The sequence below is a fragment of the Scyliorhinus canicula genome, unplaced genomic scaffold (assembly GCF_902713615.1).
Source record: "Scyliorhinus canicula unplaced genomic scaffold, sScyCan1.1, whole genome shotgun sequence".
NCBI classification, from domain to species: domain Eukaryota; kingdom Metazoa; phylum Chordata; class Chondrichthyes; order Carcharhiniformes; family Scyliorhinidae; genus Scyliorhinus; species Scyliorhinus canicula.
Genome location: NW_024055589.1, coordinates 61,379 through 68,452, shown reverse-complemented (window position 1 = coordinate 68,452; position 7,074 = coordinate 61,379). Strand labels below are relative to the sequence as shown.

The 7,074-nt window shown below is 46.8% G+C and overlaps 1 long non-coding RNA gene across 1 annotated transcript; it reads left to right on the top strand.

Annotated features, from left to right (window-relative positions):
* The first annotated feature begins 5,506 nt into the window (after positions 1–5,506).
* LOC119960542 lies at positions 5,507–6,566 on the top strand. Its single transcript, XR_005459433.1, has 3 exons — positions 5,507–5,613; positions 5,916–6,023; positions 6,298–6,566. It is a non-coding gene; the product is annotated as an uncharacterized LOC119960542 (long non-coding RNA).
* Positions 6,567–7,074: the final 508 nt, after the last annotated feature.

Here is a 7,074-nt window from a genome sequence, read left to right as displayed (position 1 = left end):
GGGGGCTGGGGGAGGGGAAGGGTTACGGAAAGGGGGCTGGGGGAGGGGAAGGGTTAGGGAAAGGGGGCTGGGGGAGGGGAAGGGTTAGGGAAAGGGGGGCTGGGGGGAGGGGAAGGGTTAGGGAAAGGGGGCTGGGGGTGAGGGAAGGGTTAGGGAAAGGGGGGCTGGGGACTGAGGGGAAGGGTTAGGGAAAGGGGGGCTGGGGGGGAGAGGGGAAGGGTTAGGGAAAGGGGGGCTGGGGGGAGAGGGGAAGGGTTAGGGAAAGGGGGGCTGGGGGGAGGGGAAGGGTTAGGGAAAGGGGGGCTGGGGGGAGGGAAGGGTTAGGGAAAGGGGGGCTGGGGGCTGAGTGGAAGGGTTAGGGAAAGGGGGGCTGGGGGGAGAGGGGAAGTGTTAGGGAAGTGGGGCTGGAGGGGAGGGGAAGGGTTAGGGAAAGGGGGGCTGGGGAGTATCAGACACGCTGAACTGGACAGTAACAGTTGTCAATAAAGAAAAGACGAAGCATTTTCACTGTCTAATAAATGTAAAAAAACCGCAATGCACAGAATTGTGAAAATGGTAATAAAATGATTTTTTCAACAAATTGAGATTGCCCAGGTCATTGTTTCCAATTAAGGGGCAATTTAGCATGGCCAATCCCCCTGCCTGGCACATCTTTGGGTTGTGGGGGCGAAACCCACACAAACACGGGGAGAATGTGCAAACTCCACACGGACAGTGACCCAGAGCCGGGATCGAACAGTGATTAGCACTGCTGCCTCACAGCTACAGGGTCCCAGGGTTCGATTCCCGGCTCTGGGTCACTGTCTGTGCGGAGTCTGCACGTTCTCCCCGTGTCTGCGTGGGTTCCCTCCGGGTGCTCTGGTTTCCTCCCACAGTCCAAAATCGTGCAGGTGAGGTGGATTGGCCAAGATAAATCAAAATTGTGCAGAGTATCTAAAGATGTTGAGGTTGGGTGGGGTGACAGCGACGGGGTAGGGGAGTGGGCCAAGGTATGGTGGTCTGTTCAGGGTTTACACTGTCTCTGTCATTATTGTTTACACCGACAATGCTGCCGCTGTGTGAGCACTTTGGCAAACTTTCTATCTCATTATCTTCAATCATTACTAACCAAACTGACACACACGCACACACCTATTCGCCAAACTCTGACGCCTGTTCGGGTACACAGAGGGAGAATTCAGAATGTCCAATTCACCGAACAGCAGGTCTTTGGACAGTGGGAGGAAGCCGGAGCACCCGGAGGAAACCCACACAGACACGGGGAGAACGTGTAGACTCCACACGGACAGTCAGCCAAACGGGAATCGATCTGGGACCCTGGCGCTGTGAAGCCACAGTGCTACCCACTGTGCTACCGTGTCACTTACCGTGCCGCGTAAAGAATGGCGCACATACCCCTCCCCCCCTCCCCCGCCAGACACATACACACATGTACAGAAAAACGCAAACACAAACTCAGACAGGCTGGGTCAATACATCTTTCAAATGGAGAGAGATCACATCTCCATCTTTAATTTGGAGAGGTGTATCTGGCCTGTGTGTGACCCAAGTCACACACTGACACTGAACATCCTCACAGCAGCTTGGGGACAGACATTTCTCAAGCACCTTTCAGAACCTTTGGGTATCACAAACTGTTTCACAGGCAATGGAACCCTTTTGAAAAGTGTTTATTTAGGAAATGGACCAGCTAATTTCAAAGAGAGACAGAAACAGGATAAAATTGTGCTGTACATGTTTCAGTGCTGTCACTGAGACACACACGAGATGTATAATATCAATTATTATTCTGAAGCATTTGATTAAATCACCGCTCAACCTAAATTCCAGTGTTTCAGAGTAAAGTTCCACCTACATTGTCCACCAAACACTCCGAGCCCAAATACTGGCTGGGGTTAAATACAATGTCAAAATCCCTCTGTCCTGTCCAAGGAATTTTTCACTGCAGATAGTTATTTTTATTTTTTGGAAAAGCAGAACTTAAATTGCACAGAATCCCAGGGTGGAATCTTGTGTATTGCAATCATGAATTCAGCACTTCACATTTAAACATGAAGTTTAAGCTCCGATTACAGGTTGTCTGCTTGTCTCTGTTTCTACATTCAATGTTCCTGTAGCTTGTTCACTTGTCTGAATTATTTGAACAATAAGCGTTGGTTAAGAATCCTTTCTCACAGCACATGGAAGTTGTGAATCTTCAAGGCTCTCAGTCTAATGTAGTTAAAAAACAACTGCATCATTTGATCATCAATCCATTTCCCAACCCTAAATACATCTCACACATTTCCATAATGCAGGAATATCTCCATCAAAACTTCTAATCAGTTCCCCATATACTTATTAACACTCACCTGTATGAAGTAAATCCCACTGACAGATTCCGAATGCTGCTCAGAAAAATGACTGGTTATTTTAAACTTTGAACCTGAACTATTTTAACTTGTCCATCAGCCGTATTGTACAGAAATGGTGTCCCTGGGGGATGATAGATTCTTAGCAAGATTGAAACATTGAGGAACCCCACGTACTGCATTTGACAACATTTGTGGCACTTTCAAAATCTGCGATACATTGCTGTCTGTATTGTGTGAATCCAGCTGGGAAATATCTGGACAGTTTAAACTTCCACTCTTTCTGTATTCTCATCATTTATAAAGAACACAGTTCTCTCCTTCTTTAGTCTAAAGTACATCATTTTATATTTCCCTACACTGAAATGCATCCACCAGTTCAGTCTTCTCCCAAATATTAATATCTCTCTGCAATTGTTTTCAGCAATGTTGCTAACAATGCTGTCTAATGTGTGGTGTCATTGGCAAACTGTAATGTGCAGCATTCTATCAAATTGCCTTAAAGGGCTAATGTACACAGCAAAACTGTGTGTGTGTGCACACGCACACATGTGTCTCTGTCGGAGCGGATGTGTGTGTCCGCATGTACCTGTACACGTGTATGTATCTGTCAGTGTGTGCACACGCATGTGTTTGTGTGTGAAAAACTAATCCCACTGTTCCACTCTCTCCTCATAACCCTGGATTAATACAAACTAATCCCACTGCCCCGTCCTCACCACATATCCCTGTATCAATCCCAAACTAATCCCACCGTCCCGCTCTCTCCCCATATCCCTGTATCAATCCCAATCTAATCCCACTGCCCCACTCTCTCCACATATCCCTGTATCAATCCCCAATCTAATCCCACTGCCCCGCTCTCTCACCATAGCCCTGTATCAATCCCAAACTAATCCCACTGTCCCGCTCTTCCCATAGCCCTGTATCAATCCCCAAACTAATCCCACTGTCCTGCTCTCCCCATAGCCCTGTATCAATCCCAATCTAATCCCACTGCCTCCTCTCTCCCCATAGCCCTGTATCAATTCCAAACTAATCCCACTGCCTCGCTCTCTCCCCATAGCCCTGTATCAATCCCCAAACTAATCCCACTGCCCAGCTCTCTCCCCATAGCCCTGTATCAATCCCCAAACTAATCCCACTGCCCAACTCTCTCCCCATAGCCCTGTATCAATCCCCAAACTAATCCCACTGCCCAACTCTCTCCCCATAGCCCTGTATCAATCCCCAAACTAATCCCACTGCCCCACTCTCTCCCCATAGCCCTGTATCAATCCCCAAACTAATCCCACTACCCCACTCTCTCCCCATAGCCCTGTATCAATCCCAAACTAATACCACTGCTCCACTCTCTCCCCGTAGCCCTGTATCAATCCCCAAACTAATCCCACTGCCAAACTCTCTCAACATAGCTCTGTGTCAATCCCTAAACTAATCCCACTGCCTCACTCTCTCCCCATAGCCCTGTATCAATCCCAAAGTAATCCCACTGCCCCGCTCTCTCCCATAGCCCTGTGTCAATCCCCAATACTAATCCCACTCTCCCCACAGCCCTGTGTCAATCTCCAATACTAATCCCACTCTCCCCACAGCCCTGGGTCAATCCCCAAACTAATCCCACTCTCCCCACAGCCCTGGGTCAATCCCCAAACTAATCCCAGTCTCCCCACAGCCCTGTGTCAATCCCCAATACTAATCCCACTCTCCCCACAGCCCTGGGTCAATCCCCAAACTAATCCCAGTCTCCCCACAGCCCTGGGTCAATCCCCAAACTAATCCCACTCTCCCCACAGCCCTGTGTCAATCCCCAATACTAATCTCATTCTACCCACAGCCCTATGACGAATGTTCCATCGTGATCACTTTGCTGATTGTGGAATCTTACTGTGCAATCAATATTCCTGCTGTCAGTTTGTCCACCTTCGAGTACAAAGCGAGATAGAAATCCATCTTCAGATAGTCTGAACTTAATTTTGAAAGTGTCCCATTTGTGGGCTCTTCCTGTGCACACGCTGCCTTCAGAATTCCCCAAATTAAACACAAGGTGAGAGAGGAGTGACAGGAGTGAGTTAACAGAAAGCAGTTGGGGTTATCAAACTGACCATTTTAATTTAATCTAAATTGTTTCATTTTAATTTCTAATTTCAGAAATTGACATCAGATGACCCTTTATTTATTCATGAAATACCTTATATCTCCAAGTGGGAAAAATCAAATTGAATCCAAAATTATAGAGCAGATCACTGAAGAAATCTGCCTGTGAGTAACAGAATAAGATTGTCCCCATCAAAGTCTCCCAAGGCAGGAACGTCCTGGGGTTCCTTACCGGTCTTTACCCATTGTATAGAAAGCCCTCCTTGGGAGACAGACAAATAGACATCCCAAACTAGTCAGAAATTCAGGGGGAAATAAATATTAACATCAAGACTGAAGTAACAGGACATTGCTCGATCTGTTGCTGTCGCCTGAATTAACATAACCATAGACAGGACAAATGCCTCTGGCCTCTCCTGTGAAGGTACATCTTTGGTAAACAATCACAGCGGACAGACTGAAAACATTCATCACAGAAAGTCAGGGGGTAGGGCTGCACACAGATCTCTGAGGACATCTCAAACAATACTGTTTCTAACCATTTCCCAATAGTATTTTATCTTATGCTTCAATTCTGTTATACAGAAATGTGGTCACTGTGGAATGATTGTGTAAAGACAGCAGCTTGCTCGATCGATTGCTGTGTCATTTATCAATAGTAAGATTGGTATCTATTATCAGTCATTTACATGTCAATATTGAGCAATCCTCAGAGGCAGACATTCCACACATGGCAGAGACTATGGCTGGAGTTTGCTCACAGCTCACTGAGGGTAAATCTGAGTCTGAGGGACTTCAGTTCTCAAACCAATCCTCCCACTACACTGAAAACATTGCCCCTCTTGTTCAGTGTGTGTCTGTGTGTGTTGCTGAGTGTGTCAATCTGTTTGTTTTTCACCTGTGAATTGTGTGTGTTGGTATGTTGCTGAGAGATTGACAGGAGAGTGGAAATGCTGGACTCCTGTTGTGCTGTTTTGTGCAGGTTTGAAAATGTCACTCTTAATGTCTTTCTAAGCAATTTTATCTCTTTTTCTCCCAAGGGATTTTTACTTGGAGAACTTTAAGGTAGTCGGGAATACAAAGAGGAGGATTTGGTGGGGATGACGAGGGAGTGAGAATTCATCCAGAGCGCTGGCTGAGGCCTGTTCCGCAGGCTTCACCCGGGGTGAGTTGTGTCTGGTTATTAACCTGACAGTGGTTTAATTTTAATATCTGAGGGTTAAAGAGAGAGAGAGGGAGGAGGGAGACAGAAATATAAATGAGTTAGGGATGGAGAGACAGGGAGAAACACAAGGGAAGGGGAACTGTCTCTCAATCCTTTTTAGTCTCTGGTTGAAAGCTGTGACATTTTTGTATTTGGATGTTGCTGAGTTTGTGTATCTGAAAAGTGGATCCTGGGCTCTCGCTTTCTCAAATAGTTTCAAACTTTTCCTGTCTTTCACTTAACTTTCACCCTCTTTTCCCCAGGAATTTGAATTTTGAAAGACTGCAATGTGAGCAGGAATCCTTGGACCAGGGCTTTTCTTCAGAGGTTGGATGGATGGACTGAGGCCTATTCCACAGGCTTCACCCAGGGTGAGTGTGTGTCTGCTTATTACCCTGATTTAATGTTCATAACTGAGGGACAATGAGAATGAGATCGTGGGGAGGGGAGGAGAGAGAGACGGAGAAACACCAGGGAAGCGGGAACTGCCTCTCAATCTTTGTTATTCTGTGATTAATAACTGAGATATTTCTAGGTGGATGTTGCTGAGAGTCTGTGTAACAGAGAGAGAATTTGGCCTCTTGCTGTGTTTCTAGTTTAAACATTTTCCTGTGTATTAGTTAATGTTCTCTCCCTTTTCCCCAGGAATTTGAATTTTGAAGACTGCAATGTGACCAGGAATCTTTGGACAAGGGATTTTCTCCAGAGCACAAGTGGGTGGACTGAGGCCTACTCCAAAGGCCGCACTCACGGGAGTTGTCTCTTTATTGCCGCCCCGGCCTTGCACTCAGACACAAACACAGTAAACCTTTGGTGGGTGACAAAGAGTGAATTAAAATCTGTAATGTGAAGCTGTCTAACTTTTGATCCTGAATCCAAATAACAGGGGTTATTATAAACCTGGGTGTCCCAAAGGGGGGGGGGGGGGGGTTGGATTTCATTGCCTGAGCCCCGGTCACTCTCCGTATAACCTGTTAGCTATTTTAAACAACACTCAACACTTCTGACTGCAGCTTCTGGGGTCTTTCTGTGTATCAGTGGACTTTGTTATAAAAGGTTTTTATTAGTTTTAAGAGGCAGTTTAACGCTGTCAGAGAAATGAAGGGAGTTCTTTAGAATATAGAACAGTACAGCACAGAACAGGCCCTTCGGCCCTCGATGTTGTGCTTAGCAATGATCACCCTACTCAAACCCACGTATCCACCCTATACCCGTAACCCAACAACCCCCCCCCCCCCCCTTAACCTTACTATTAGGACACTACGGGCAATTTAACATGGCCAATCTACCTAACCTGCACATCTTTGGACTGTGGGAGGAAACCGGAGCACCCGGAGGAAACCCACGCACACACGGAGAGAACGTGCAGACTCCGCACAGACAGTGACCCAGCCGGGAATCGAACCTGTGACCCTGGAGCTG